Genomic DNA, 14874 nt, shown 5'->3' with positions numbered 1-14874 from the left:
ATTAACAGCTAATCTCACTTCATACTAACACTGAAATAACTATTGCTACATTATATTTCTTCATTAGTTAATGGTAATCACTGATCACAAAAGCTTTTTGTATCTGTTCATATAGCTATAAATTCCAATAACAAAGTTACTAATTAACAACTGCAGAACCATGTCATCCACAACTTTCATTAAATAATTCCTTGCTCCTTTCTGCAAATAAACCAAATTACACAAACATACTTTTAACACTTAATTATACCCTCCATCAAAGTCTTCATACTCTTTTTGTGTGATGCGGCTTCATCCAGCTGCTCGGTATGTAACCCAAACAGTGACTCTCTCTGCACAAATACTCAGCACTTGATCAGTAGCACTGGGCCATTGTTGATGTTAAACAGCAAGACATTGCCCCCAACAGATAAAAAGTGTGCTCAGCTTCAAAAATTCCAGAAGCAGCAATAAGTAAGGAGTACAATATCACTATATCGTAACACCACAGACAGCAGTACTACTTTCATCTACCAATAGAAATTGTTCTTTTTTTTTCTCAAAAAACCATAGCAAAAAGTTTTTTGGAAACTCAAAAGAAAATTTTAAACAAGCAACAAGATCCTCAAAAAACAAAAAAATTACACACTACCAAGCAACCCAGTGATGGCTCCCTCCTAAGTCATCTTACCATAATACTATAAAAATATCAGGCAAACTTCACACTCTCTTAGCCCTAGACCAAAATTTACAATCTGTTTTTGTTTATATAAGTTACCTGTAGACAAAGAATATATCCGATGGTTATAATTAAAATACAGCTACTCATGAAAGTCCAGTGTGGGCTGAAAGTACTGTACGGCAGTGAAACTTGGTAGATATGCTAATGCATTAATCTGGAACTGATTTATACTGGAAAACAAATTAGTTCCAATTATGGCCACCAGGTGCAAATCTGTTACTGCACACTGTATGGAGCTGCGACGCCCTCCTGTCATTTGACAGGCGCAACATGAGTGAATAGTGTGGCTTTTGAGAAGTGAGACCATGCACTATTAGTGAAACAGTTTTATGTGAACGGTAGGAATGACAGTGCTACAATGAGAGAGTATCACCAACCGAAAGTCTGAGGAGAGGCCCAATATCATTAAGTGGTTTAAAGAAGAGGATAATAATATTTGAAAACACAAGTGCACCTAGAAGAGGAATACATCCTATGCCAGTGGTAGTTGTTGACGAGGTGACCATGCAGCACATATTTCGAGTAGTCCTAGTGCTCCTGCAGGGTGACAAGAATTGTCCAGCCCATGGTTAATGGTATGAAAAGCTTAAAGAATGTAAAATCCAGGATGGTATAATGACAATGTTATGAAAAATAGATTGCTACTCACTGTATAGAGAAGATGCTGAGTCGCATACAGGCACACCAAAAACACTGCTAAATATGTGAGCTTTCTGTCAAAAGGCCTTTTTCTAAAGTAGACAACACACACACACACACACACACACACACACAGTAATGCGAGCACGATTCACACACACGTGGCCATACTGTGAAACAAATCTACTGCAATCTGTTTTCTTCCCATACTGTGAGAGGTGTCCAGTAAGGGATCTAAAATGCATACTTCAAGAACTATAGGCACTTATTCAGTAGAAGAGATGTGTTTCACAGTAGCAAAGATTAACAAGGGCTCATAGCTCTTAAGGAATGCATTTTAGAACCCATGTTTACTAACCTTTTTCGTTTTGACTGATGATTTCTGTCATATCCCTGCATATTGACCATTCCTCCTGGGACACCCTGTATAACTTTAGCTCAGTAAGTAGAAGCAATCAAGAAAACATATATATTTATTAAACTGATAGCTAGTTTGTTACCAGTTGGTAGCCTAACATGGTAAACCATCCCAAAACTGTACATCAGTGTATCATTACTCAAGTGAATTCAAATAAATTACTGTGGTTGTGTCAGTTCAGAAGCTAGAAAAAAACGACAAGTATATAATACTTCCAAATCAAAGGGTTTTACTGCACATTGCGATATTCGTAGGCACAGAGAGAAAAAAAATCAAAAATGCTTATTTCTAAACAACATGTGATCATTATGTATAGTAGAATAGTAGTTTAAGAATATTGGTTAACATAACATAAAGAAATAGATGAAGAATTATTTTGTTGTAAGTAATGTAAGACAATCAGAAAATGTGGTATTTACAGTTGAAAAACATCAAGAAGTACAATTAATATGAATTTAAGGCCATAATACTGAAACAAGACACAAACACGTTTGTTTGCCATTTTACTTTGCCACAAGGCAATTTAAGCAACATGAGCATTCACTGACAGGTGACTGTATCAGCTGATTTAGACATTTTTCTAGTGCTGAGAACACTGCGAGAGTGTGACAAGCATCAATTGTTGCATAGTGTGCAGCAGCGAGGTTAAAGATAAGTGACCTGCTGCCTGCTCAGACAAAGAGTAAACAGAACAAGCATGCAGCTCCTCTACACATGCATAGCCCCCATCTCTCACCTGTCATTTGCAGCGAGCTTACATGTGGAATGGGAATGAACTGCAGTGGTCCTGGATCTCCATTCCGTGACGTCAGTCATGAAATGAACATGTACAGTAAACAATAGCATACCTTAGTGTCTACACCCATGACAAGAAAGCAAAAAAAGCAAGATGTTAACACTCCTTCAATGCTAGTTCCTACAGTTATAAATGTACACTTGCAAAATGCCAAAATAAAGGAAGTTCCACTGTTCAATAAGACAATAGTCAATGCTGTTAATACAATACATATACAGTATATTAACAGAGAAAATATGAAATACCAGGTAAATCTCGGTTTATGAATATCTGCACCCTTCCCCGATGAACCATGACCTTGCCGTTGGTGGGGAGGTTTGCGTGCCTCAGCGATACAGATAGCCGTACCGTAGGTGCAACCACAACGGAGGGGTACCTGTTGAGAGGCCAGACAAATGTGTGGTTCCTGAAGAGGGGCAGCAGCCTTTTCAGTAGTTGCAGGGGCAACAGTCTGGATGATTGATTGATCTGGGCTTGTAACACTAACCAAAACAGCTTTGCTGTGCTGGTACTGCGAACTGCTGAAAGCAAGGGAAAACTACAGCTGCAATTTTTCCCGAGGACATGCAGCTTTACTGTATGGTTAAATGATGATGGCGTCCTCTTGGGTAAAATATTCCGGAGGTAAAATAGTCCCCCATTCGGATCTCCGGGCAGGGACTACTCAGGAGGACGTCGTTATCAGGAGAGAGAAAACTGGCATTCTACGGATCAGACTGTGGAATGTCAGATCCCTTAATTGGGCAGGTAGGTTAGAAAATTTAAAAATGGAAATGAATAGGTTAAAGTTAGATATAGTGGGAATTAGTGAAGTTCAGTGGCAGGAGGAACAAGACTTCATGTCAGGTGAATACAGGGTTATGAATACAAAATCAAATAGAGGTATTGCAGGAGTAGCTTCAATAATGAATAGGAAAATAGGAATGCGGGTAAGCTACTACCAACTGCATAGTGAATGCATTATTGTGGCCAAGATATATACGAAGCAAACGCCTACCACTGTAGTACAAGTTTATATGCCAACTAGCTCCGCAGATGATGAAGATATTGATGAAATGTATGATGAGATAAAATAAATTATTCAAATAGTCAAGGGAGACGAAAATTTAATAGTCATGGGTGATTGGAATTCGATAGTAGGAAAAAGGAGAGAAGGAAACGTATTAGGTGAATATGCATTGGGTGTAAGAAATGAAAGAGGAAGCCACAGTCTGGTAGAATTTTGTACAGAGCATAACTTAATCATAGCAAACACTTGGTTCAAGAATCATGAAAGAAGGTTGTATACATGGAAGAACCCTGGAGATACTAGAAGGTATCAGATAGATTATATAATGGTAAGACAGAGATTCAGGGACCAGGTTTTAAATTGTAAGACATTTCCAGGGGCAGATGTGGACTCGGGACACAATCTATTGGTTATGAACTGTAGATTAAAACCGAAGATACTGCAAAAAGGTGGGAATTTAAGGAGATGGGACCTGGATAAACTGACTGAGAGCTTCAGGGAGAGCATTAGGGAACAAGTGACAAGTATGGGGGAAAGAAATACAGTAGAAGAAGAATGGGTAGCTTTGAGAGACGAAATAGTGAAGGTAGCAGAGGACCAAGTAGGTAAAAAGACGAGGGCTGGTAGAAATCCTTGGGTAACAGAATTGATGAAAGGAGAAAATATAAAAATGCAGTAAATGAAGCAGGCAAAAAGGAATACAAACGCCTCAAAAATGAGATCGACAGGAAGTGCAAAATGGCTAAGCAGGGATGGGTAGAGGACAAATGTAAGGATGTAGAGGCACATGTCACTAGGGGTAAGATAGACACTGCCTACAGGAAAATTAAAGAGACCTTTAGAGAAAAGAGATCCACTTGTATGAATATCAAGAGCTCAGATGGAAACCCAGTTCTAAGCAAAGAAGGGAAAGCAGAAAGGTGGAAGGAGAATATAGACGGTCTATACAAGGACGATGTTCTAGAGTACTATTTTATAGAAATGGAAGATAATGTAGATGAAGATGAAATAGGAGATATGATACTGTGTGAAGAGTTTGACAGAGCACTGAAAGACCTAAGTCGAAACAAGGCCCCAGGAGTAGACAACATTCTATTAGAACTACTGACAGCCTTGGGAGAGCCAGGCCTAACAAAATTCTACCATCTGGTGAGCAAGATGTATGAGACAGGCAAAATACCCTCAGACTTCAAGAAGAATATAATAATTCCAATCCCAAAGAAAGCAGGTGCTGACAGATGGGAAAATTACCAAACAATCAGATTAATAAGCCATGGCTACAAAATACTAACAGGAATTCTTTACAGACGAATGGAAAAACTGGTAGAAGCCAACCTCGGGGAAGATCAGTTTGGATTTTGTAGAAATGTTGGAACACATGAGGCAATACTGACCCTATGACTTTCCGTAGAAGATAGAGTAAGGAAAGGCAAACCTATGTTTCTATCATTTGTAGACTTAGAGAAAGCTTTTGACAATGTTGACCGGAATACTCTCTTTCAAATTCTCAAGGTGGCAGGGGTAAAATACAGTGAGCAAAAGGCTTTTTACAATTTGTACAGAAACCAGATGGCAGTCATAAGAGTCGAGGGGCACGAAAGGGAAGCAGTGGTTGGGAAGGAGTGAGACAGGGTTGTAGCCTATCCCCGATGTTATTCAATCTGTATATTGAGCAAGCAGTAAAGGAAACAAAAGAAAAACTTGGAGTTGGAATTAAAATCAATGGAGAAGAAATAAAAACTTTGAGGTTTGCCGATGACATTGTAATTCTATCAGAGACAGCAAAGGACCTGGAAGAGCAGCTGAATGGAATGGACAGTGTCTTGAAAGGAGGATATAAGATGTACATCAACAAAAGCAAAACGAGAATAATGGAATGTAGTTGAATTAAATTGGGTAATGCTGCGGGAATTAGATTAGGAAATGAGACACTTAAAGTAGTAAAGGAGTTTTGCTATTTGGGGAGCAAAATAACTCATGATGGTCGATGTAGAGAGGATATAAAATGTAGACTGGCAATGACAAGGAAAGCGTTTCTGAATAAGAGAAATTCGTTAACATTGTGTATAGATTTATGTATCAGGAAGTCTTTTCTGAAAGTACTTGTATGGAGTCTAGCCATGTATGGAAGTGAAACGTGGACGATAAATAGTTTAGACAAGAAGAGAATAGAAGCTGCCACAATGTGGTGCTACAGAAGAATGCTCAAGATTAGATGGGTAGATCACCTAACTAATGGGGAGGTACTGAATAGAATTGGGGAGAAGAGAAATTTGTGGCACAACTTGACCAGAAGAAGGGATCGCTTGGTAGGATATATTGTGAGGTATCAAGGGATCACCAATTTAGTATTGGAGGGCAGAGTGGAGGGTAAAAATCGTAGAGGGAGACCAAGAGAGGAATACACTAAACAGATTCAGAAGGATGTAGGTTGCAGTAGGTACTGGGAGATGAAGAACCTTGCACGGGATAGACTAGTATGGAGAGCTGCATTAAACCAGTCTCTGGACTGAAGACCACAGCAACAACATGAATATCTCACAGTTCTGTTATTGTAAATACCTCAGTCTTCTTGCTGGCATACATCATCCTTGATCATATCATTGTTGAGCCTTTCGCCATCACCTTCCTCTTCTTTTTTGTTGTATAATGTTCACAGGCATTTTCTACATGTTCTCTACCAAAAATTCTCCTTGTTCACACATTTTCCTGTTCGAGGGTATTTGAATGAATTTTCTACATCCGTATTGGACCCTTGTAAACATGATGAAATGTTTTAATTTCTTCTTTGACTGAATGTGCGGTCTGACAAAGATGAGATCTCTCCTTCTATACACAATTTGGTGTACTTACTTACACTGCACCTTCCTATCATCCATCTTTTTCAGTAGGATTTACTCCACCTTACTGATCTCATATACCCATGTTTCTCTGTCATCGGTTAAACAAAACTAGCATTCTATGGATTGGAGCGATGAATGTCAAATCCCTTAATGAGGCAGGTAGGTCAGAAGATTTAAAAAGGAAAACAGATACATTAAAGTTAGATATAGAGGAAGCTAGTGAATTTTGTTGGCAGGAGGAACAGGACTTCTGGTCAGCTGAGTGCAGGATTATAAATACAAAATCAGGGTTATAAATACAAAATCAAATAGAGGTAATGCAAGAGTAGTTTAAATAATGAATACAAAAATAACAACACAGATAAGCTACTACAAACAACATTGTCAATGCATTTTTGTAGCCAAGACAGACACGAACTCACACCCACCACAGTAGTACAAGTTTATAAGCCAACTAGCTCCACAGATGATGAAGAAATTGAAGAAATGTATGATGAGATAAAAAAAAGTTATTCAGATGGTTAAGGGAGACAAAAATTTAATAGTCATGGGGGACTGGAATTCGATAGTAAGAAAAGGCATAGAAGGTAAAATAGTAGGTGAATATGGCCTAGGGGAAAGGAATGAAAGAGCAAGCCACCTGGTAGAATTTTGCACAGAACATAAATTGATCACAGCTAACACTTGGTTTAAGGATCATAAAAGAAGGTTGTATATGTGGAAGAAGCCTGAGGACACTGGAAGGTTTCAGACTGATATTTTGGAACCATATTTTAAATTGTAAGACATTTACAGGGCCAGATGTGGACTCTGTCCACAATTTACTGGTTATGGGCTGTAGATTTAAACTGAAGAAACAAAAAAAAAGGCAGGAATTTAAGGAGATGGGACCTGGATAAACTGAAAGAACCAAAGGTTGCAGAGAGTTCCATAGTGGGCATTAGGGAACAACCAATAAGAATAGGGGAAAGTCCTGAATACATTAGAAGAAGAATGGGTAGCACTGAGAGAGGAAATAGGAAGGCAGCAAAGGATCAAGTAGGTAAAAGATGAGGGCTAGTAGAAATCCTTGGGTAACCCATGAGATACTGAATTTAATTTATGAAAGGAGAAAATATAAAAATGCAGTAAACGAAGCAGGCAAAAGGGAATATAAAAGTCTTGAAAATTGGGAAATGAGACACTTAAAGTACTAAATGAGTTCTGCTATTTGGGAAGCAGGATAACTGATGATGGTTGAAGTAGGGAGGATATAAAATGTAGACTGGCAGTGGCAAGAAAAGCTTTTCTGAAGAAGAGAAATTTGTTAACATCGAGTATAGAATTAAGTGTCAGGAAGTCCTTTCTGAAAGTATTTGTATGGAGCGTAGCCATGTATGGAAGTGAAACATGGATAATAAACAGTTTATGCAACAGAGAATAGAAGCATTTGAAATGTTGTGCTACAGAAGAATGCTGAAAATGAAATGGGTAGATTATGTAACTAATGAGGAGGCACTGAATACAACTGGTGTGAAAAGAAATTTTTTGGCACAACCTGACTAGAAAAAGGGATCAGTTGATAGGATACATTGTGGGACATCAAGTGATCTCCAATTTAGTACTGGAGGGAAGTGTGGGTATAAACATCACAGAGGGAGACCAAGAGATGAGTGCAGTAAGCAAATTCAGAAGGATGTAGATTCCAGTAGTTACTCAGAGATGAAGATCGATAGAGTAGCATGGAGAGCTGCATCGCACCAGTCTTCGGACTGAAGGCCACAACGACAACACCAGTATGTATCATTTAGAACTGTGCAGCACATTACTGATCACACCTTCAAAACTACCCTTCCTCTGACCACATTTTCCACGACAATTGTAGCAGAACATGTGATGCGTATGATTTATCTCTTTCAAGCCTGACGCCTCAGTAGTCTGTTTACATTTTGTGGCATGCAGTTGCAGCTGTAGCGGTTATAAAGCTAAGTAGTGACAAAGTTATTTGTGCACTGTTATACGGTTATTAAATTTAATAGTTTTCAGCAGTGTTTCGTGCTGTTTGTGAATACAAGTAGTTGCTTTATTAGTAGACAGAGAATTTCAAGACCACTATTGTTATTTCTATAAATAGTTCTACTGGTATAACTGAACTTAGATAATGTGTATAGTTTTTTTTCTGTAACTCTAAAATTTTACCATGAGTGAGAAATGTGAGCTCTTTCGTAGGTTTGTGGGTAGTGGGTTACGGTGTGGCATTTGTTCAAAGTATTTTCATTGGTGGGGAATGCAGTGGGGAAGTCAGTGGGCATTCTAGCGAGATCCCCTCTTGGGAATGCAGAATCTGTAGTAGAAATAAGTTGATAGAGGAACAGGAGCATAAGATCTGTGCCCTTCAGGTGCAGGAACACATGCAAAGGAGGAACTAGACTGGTTGAGGAGGGTGAAGGGTGGTGGGGAATGGGAACTGGCAGTTGGCAAGAAGGTAGCTAGGAGGAGGAGGTATTCAGACAGTTATACTTTGCATATATGCAATACATTTGACGAGCTGTCAGAGTTGAGTGGAGAGGAGCCTCTTGTAGGTGTAGATGTAGGGTACATGCAGCAGTTCTCATCAGTTAGAAGGCCTAGGTCAGTTGCAAAGTCTAGCAGAAAGAAGAAGGTTCTGCTGATAGGTAGCTCGCACAGTAGAGGTGTGGGCCAGCAGTTGCAGGAAGTGTTGGGGAGTGAGTACCACGTCACCAGCCTTGTGAAGCTTAGTGCAGGTTTGGCCCAGGTGACTGACAGCATAGGGGAGTAATGTAGGAATTTTACAAAGGCGGATCAGGTAGTGATAGTGGGTGGAGCAGGGAACAGTCTTGAAAGGGACAGGCAATACGAGGTGCGGCTAGAAAAAAACCGGACTGATGCTGGAAAAAACATTTATTTACAATTATTTACAATTTCATGTTATCTCCTTCAATGTACTCTCCTCCTCGGTCTCTACACCACTCCATACGAATTTTCCACTGTTCATAGCAATGCTGCAGATCATTTTCGGTAAGTCCATACATTACTTCCGTCGCTTTTTCTTTTACTGCTTCAACAGTCTCAAATCTAGTTCCTTTCAAAGCTGACTTGACTTTAGGGAAAAGAAAAAAGTCACAGGGGGCCAAATCAGGTGAGTAGGGTGGATGATCTAAGATGGGAATGTTGTGTTTTGCCAAAAACGTCTTCACTGACAACGCACTGTGAGCTGGGGCATTGTCTTGGTGAAGGATCCATGACTTTTTTCTCCACAAATCGTTCCATTTTCTCTGTACTCGCTCACGTAGGGTAGCCAGGACGCTAATGTAGTAATGCTGATTCACTGTTTGTCCCTCTGGTACCCAATCAATGTGCACAATCCCTTTGATGTCAAAAAAAACAATCATCATTGCCTTGAATTTCGATTTTGACATTCGTGCTTTTTTTTGTCGTGGAGAACCAGGAGTTTTCCAATGCATCGATTGGCGTTTAGTTTCGGGATCGTAAGTAAAAAACCACGATTCATCGCAAGTAATAACATTTTGTAAGAAGGTGGGATCACTTTCAATGTTTTCCAGGATGTCAGAACAAATCATTCTTCGGCATTCCTTCTGTTCAATTGTGAGACACTTTGGAACCATTTTTGAACACATTTTGTTCATGTTGAAACTTTCATGAAGAATCTGCCTAACACTTTCCTTGTCAACTCCTGTTAACTCAGACACTGCTCTGATTATTAAACGGTGATCTTGTCGAACAAGTTTACCGATTTTTTCAATGTTTGCATCAGTTTTTGCTGACAATGGTCTGCCAGTGTGAGTGTCATCACTGGTGTCTTCGCGGCCATCTTTAAATCGTTTAAACCACTCAAACACTTGTGTCCGCGATAAACAATCATCGCCGTACACTTGTTGTAACATTACAAACGTTTCACTTGCAGATTTTCCTAGTTTGAAACAAAATTTGATGTTAACACGCTGTTCTTTCTGTACACTCAACATTTTCCGACGCACAGACAAAACGTCAACTACTTAAAACAGACGCCACGGGCAGACTGAGTGCAGGAGGCAGATGAAACTCAAGCAGTAGGCGGAGCGAGAGTCACGTGACAGGCCACGCGACTTTCAGCCTTATTGCATTCGTTTTATTGTTTCACCAGTACTAGACCGGTTTTTTTCTAGCCACACCTCGTATGATGTAGGTGGTGACCTGGTAAAGATAGCTACTCAAACTGGTGGCACTAGTGTGCATTTCATGCAACTGTTTCAGCATCACGATCGGTATCATCTTAATGCAGCTGTTAGGTGCATTAACATGGGGCTGGAGAAGGCACTGGTGGCAGAGGGCATAGGTCACATTTCAGTAGTGCCAGTTGAGTCTATCAGTAGATCCGGTTTCACTAGGCATGGCCTGCACCTCAATGGGTATGGGAAGGGGAGGCTGGCGAAGCTTTTAGGTGACAGTGTAGTGGGTAGCGATGGGATCACTCATGGAAAAATTCTTGTAGTAGTTGGTGTTAGAGCTGCACCTTTTTTAGACTGAAGTCAGCTGACAGGTATAACTGCTTAAAGGAAGTCCCTCTAACTAACGGCTCACCTTAAGAGGACGTCACATTTCCAATTAGAGAAGGAATTAGCATATTTCATCAAAATATAAGAGGTATTAGAGATAAAGTTAGTCAACTACTTATAGATGTTGACTCTGAAATTATTGGTATACCGGAGTACCACTTAAATAATTTGACAGTTCAGAGGCTTCCTTTACCAGGATACAGATTACCTGGCTGTTTTTCAAGGAGTTCCTTGCGGGGTGCAGGAGCGGCTATGTACATAAAAAGCAATATTCCATTTGAGTTCATAAACATATCACAGCACTGCAGTGAACAGATATTTGAATGTTCTGCAGGGGCAGTTGAATTTAGTGAAACTAAACTTCTAATTGTTGTTTATAGGTCCCCCTTGAGCGTTTCTGCTCAAGCTCTAGCTTGAGGGGGTTTTTGATTTACTTCATAGGAAGTACCAGAAATTAGTTATATATCATGTATTCAATATAAATTTTGTATATGAAGGTGCAAGCAAAAGGATGTTGGTAGAGCTCTTAAATTCATATGATCTGATGCAGACTGTTTTTTTTCTAACTAGGGTGCAGGGGAACAGTAGCACAGCCGTAGACAATATTTCCATTCATTCTTCATTACTAGACAGGCATTCTGTTAGTAAAAGAGTAATGGCCTTTCAGACCATGACACACAAATTTTAACACTAAAAGGCTTTTGTACTCAAACAAATGTCACATATAATTACAAACTATGTAGAAAAGTTAATCCAACAGCAATAGAGAGTTTTTTAAACCTTGTTGAGGAACAAGAGTGGCAGAATGTTTGTAGTGCCAATAACATAGATAATAAATATAATGCTTTCCTTAACACATTTCTCACGCTCTTTGAGAGTTACTTTCAATTAGAACATTCTAAATGGTGTACTAGCAGTAAAAGGCAACCCGGGTGGCTGATTAGTGGGGTAAGGATGTCATGTAGAACAAAGTGGGAATTATATCAAAATGTTTATTTATTTATTTGTCATTAGCCAACATAATTTGAAATAGACAATTACATACCTAAAAGAAGATCCTATTTGACAGTTTACATGTTTAGCTTTACTACATAGTTCAATTTCATTAATATTGTACTATACTATATACATTCAAATTCCTTAATACTATTACACACTTATCAACTAACAATTTGTGAATGTGCTTACAGAAGGTTATCACATAGTAAGTCTCTCACTGGTCGTGGTAGCTTGTTATATAATTTCATCCCTATTTGTTTAAAGCTACTTTGGACCTCCCCCCAGAACCATGGACCTTGCCATTGATGGGGAGGCTTGCGCGCCTCAGCGATACAGATAGCCGTACCGTAGGTGCAACCGCAACAGAGGGGTATCTGTTGAGAGGCCAGAAAAACGTGTGGTTCCTGAAGAGGGGCAGCAGCCTTTTCAGTAGTTGCAGGGGTAACAGTCTGGATGATTGACTGATCTGGCCTTGTAACACTAACCAAAACGGCCTTGCTGTGCTGGTACTGCGAACGGCTGTAAGCAAGGGGAAACTACAGCCGTAATTTTTCCCGAGGGCATGCAGCTTTACTGTATGGTTAAATGATGATGGCGTCCTCTTGGGTAAAATATTCCGGAGGTAAAATATTCCCCCATTCGGATCTCCGGGCGGGGACTACTCAGGAGGACGTCGTTATCAGGAGAAAGAAAACTGGCGTTCTACGGATCGGAGTGTGGAATGTCAGATCCCTTAATCGAGCAGGTAGGTTAGAAAATTTAAAAAGGGAAATGGATAGGTTAAAGTTAGATATAGTAGGAATTAGTGAAGTTCGGTGGCAGGAGGAACAAGACTTTTGGTCAGGCAAATACAGGGTTATAAATACAAAATCAAATAGGAGTCGGTTTAATAATGAATAGAAAAATAAGCTACTACAAACAGCATAGTAAACGCATTATTGTGGCCAAGATAGATACGAAGCCTACGCCTACTACAGTGGTACAAGTTTATATGCCAACTAGCTCTGCAGATGATGAAGAAATGTAGGATGAGATAAAAGAAATTATTCAGATAGTGAAGGGAGATGAAAATTTAATAGTGATGGGTGACTGGAATTCAGTAGTAGGAAAAGGGAGAGAAGGAAAAGTAGTAGTTGAATATGGATTGGGGCTAAGAAATGAAAGAGGAAGCCGCCTGATAGAATTTTGCACAGAGCATAACCTAATCATAGCTAACACTTGGTTCAAGAATCATAAAAGAAGGTTGTATACATGGAAGAAGCCTGGAGATACTGACAGGTTTCAGATAGATTATATAATGGTAAGACAGAGATTTAGGAACCAGGTTTTAAATTGTAAAACACTTCCAGTGGCAGATGTGGACTCTGACCACAATCTATTGGTTATGAATTGTAGATTAAAACTGAAGAAACTGCAAAAAGGTGGGAATTTAAGGATAAACTGACTAAACCAGAGGTTGTTCAGAGTTTCAGGGAGAGCATATGGGAACAATTGACAGGAATGGGGGAAAGAAATACAGTAGAAAAAGAATGGATAGCTCTGAGGGATGAAATAGTGAAGGCAGCAGAGGATCAAGTAGGTAAAAAAGCGAGGGCCAGTAGAAATCCTTGGGTAACAGAAGAAATATTGAATTTAATTGCTGAAAGGAGAAAATTTAAAAATGCAAAAAGGCAAAAAGGAATACAAACTTCTCAAAAATGAGATCGACAGGAAGTGCAAAATGGCTAACCAGGGATGGCTAGAGGACAAATGTAAGGATGTAGTCTTATCTCACTAGGGGTAAGGTAGATACTGCCTACAGGAAAATTAAAGAGACCTTTGGAGAAAAGAGAACCACATGTAAGAATATCATGAGCTCAGATGGACACCCAGTTCTAAGCAAAGAAGGGAAAGCAGAAAGGTGGAACGAGTATATAGAGGGTGTATACAAGGGCAATGTACTTGAGGACAATATTATGGAAATGGAAGAGGGTGTAGATGAAGATGAAATGGGAGATACAATACTGCGTGAAGAGTTTGACAGAGCACTGAAAGACCTGAGTCGAAACAAGGCCCCAGGAGTAGACAACATTCCATTAGAACTACTGACAGTCTTGGGAGAGTCAGCCCTGACAAAACTCTTATCATCTGGTGGTCAAAATGTATGAGACAGACAAAATACCCTCAGACATAAAGAAGAATATAATAATTCCAGTCCCAAAGGAAGCAGGTGTTGACAGATGTGAAAATTATGGAACTATCAGTTTTGTAAGTCACAACTGCAAAATACTAACACGAATTCTTCACAAACGGATGGAAAAACTGATAGAAGCCGACTTCAGGGAAGATCAGTTTGGATTCTGTAGAAATGTTGGAACACATGAGGCAATACTGACCCTACGACTTACCTTAGAAGAGAGATTAAGGAAAGGCAAACCTTCATTTCTAGCATTTGTAGACTTAGAGAAAGCTTTTGACAATGTTAACTGAAATACTCTCTTTCAAATTGTGAAGGTGGCAGGGGTAAAATACAGGGAGCAAAAGGTTATTTACAATTTGTACAGTAACCAGATGGCAGTTATAAGAGTCGAGGGGTATGAAAGGAAAGCAGTGGTTGGGAAGGGAGTGAGACAGGTTTGTAGCTTATCCCCGATGTTGTTCAATCTGTTTATTGAGCCAGCAGTAAAGGAAACAAAAGAAAAATTCTGAGTAGGAATTAAAGTCCATGGAGAAGAAATAAAAACTTTGAGGTTCACCGATGGCATAGTAATTCGGTCAGAGACAGCAAAGGACTTGGAAGAGCAGTTGAATGGAATGGACAATGTCTTGAAAGAAGGATATAAGATGAACATCAACAAAAGCAAAACGAGGATAATGGAATGTAGTCGAATTAAGTCGGGTGATGCTGAGGGAA

The sequence above is a fragment of the Schistocerca nitens genome, chromosome 1, assembly GCF_023898315.1.
Source record: "Schistocerca nitens isolate TAMUIC-IGC-003100 chromosome 1, iqSchNite1.1, whole genome shotgun sequence".
NCBI classification, from domain to species: Eukaryota; Metazoa; Arthropoda; class Insecta; order Orthoptera; family Acrididae; genus Schistocerca; species Schistocerca nitens.
Note: the sequence above shows the minus strand (reverse complement) of the source record.